Here is a 1,142-nt window from a genome sequence, read left to right on the forward strand (position 1 = left end):
GAGATATCGGCAGGTTACCATCAAGTGATGCCATAAATCTTATCTAAAGAAAGATAAGTAATGTTCACTGTGCACTTAGGTACAAAATATAGGATGTTCGTATTCTTGCAAACTTTTAGTATCTTACAAAAGATTTTGGTTTGGGATTTTAATGAATTTTTGGAACGGAAGCCTCATGTTCTCTATGAATGAAAACTCTGTTTAGTAAGACTCTGGGTTTACCATGCCAGGAGAAAAGAGTGGAAGCCAGAGCTAGCCAGCCTAGGCTGTTCATGGCATGTCAGCTCCAATAGCCAGCCTGAGCTCCAGGACCCTGAGGCCCGGACTCAGCGGCATTTAGAAACTCTGTGCAGAAATGTTCTGCACTGCACCTTTAAGCAAAATACAGTTCCCATCTGGGAGGGCAGAGAGAGACTCATGTGCATGCAGACGCTGGAAGAAAGAAAGCTTTCCCTGACCGGGAGTCGAACCTGAGCCACGGCAGTGAAAGCGCCGAATCCTAGCCACTAGACCACCGGAGAGCTGTAGCCAAAAGGCTTGTTTAGCCTCTGCAGGTGAAAGGTGAGTGGAAGATGACCCTTCGGAAAGTCAGCAAGCTGGAAAGGCAACGTCGCAGCGGCCCAGGGCTGTGTGTGCAGCTGTGCAAGGCTCCCAGCCCTGCCCTCGCGGCTCATCGGCCTTCACCTCTCCTTTCCTGGGCGTCGCTTTTGCTCTGGGGGGCAACGACACAACGTAGCGGACTGGGTCCCTCCTGGTCTAGCGTAGCGCTGGCGTGCTGCCGAGCCCAGGTCTTGCTCTCTTTGTGAACCTCGGTTTTCTCTGTCGTCAGGCTCGGTGATGGGTGGCGGATGATGAGTGGATCCGTCCACCTCCAGATCTCCTAGCGCTGAATAAGAGACTTGCAGGTGGTCACCACCTTCCTCCAGCTGCGTCCCCTGCCGCACCCCGTGCCTTTCGCGCCTGTTGGTTTTGCCAATGAGAAGGCACACCTCCGGGAGGGAAAAAGAGAGAGAAAGCCTGTTTCCGCCCGGTTTCGAACGGGGACCTTTCGCGTGTGAGGCGAACGTGATAACCACTACACTACGGAAACGCGACAACCCCTATTCCTGAACACTGTATCATGAAATCCCCAGGTCCCGCCA

General features: G+C 53.0%; 1 non-coding gene across 1 annotated transcript; it reads right to left on the reverse strand.

Annotated features, from left to right (window-relative positions):
• Positions 1-1,018: 1,018 nt before the first annotated feature.
• On the reverse strand, positions 1,019-1,090 carry TRNAV-CAC. Its single transcript has one exon. It is a non-coding gene; the product is annotated as a tRNA-Val (tRNA).
• Between the last annotated feature and the right edge of the window lie 52 nt (positions 1,091-1,142).

Source organism: Capra hircus, unplaced genomic scaffold, assembly GCF_001704415.2.
Source record: "Capra hircus breed San Clemente unplaced genomic scaffold, ASM170441v1, whole genome shotgun sequence".
Taxonomy (NCBI): Eukaryota; Metazoa; Chordata; class Mammalia; order Artiodactyla; family Bovidae; genus Capra; species Capra hircus.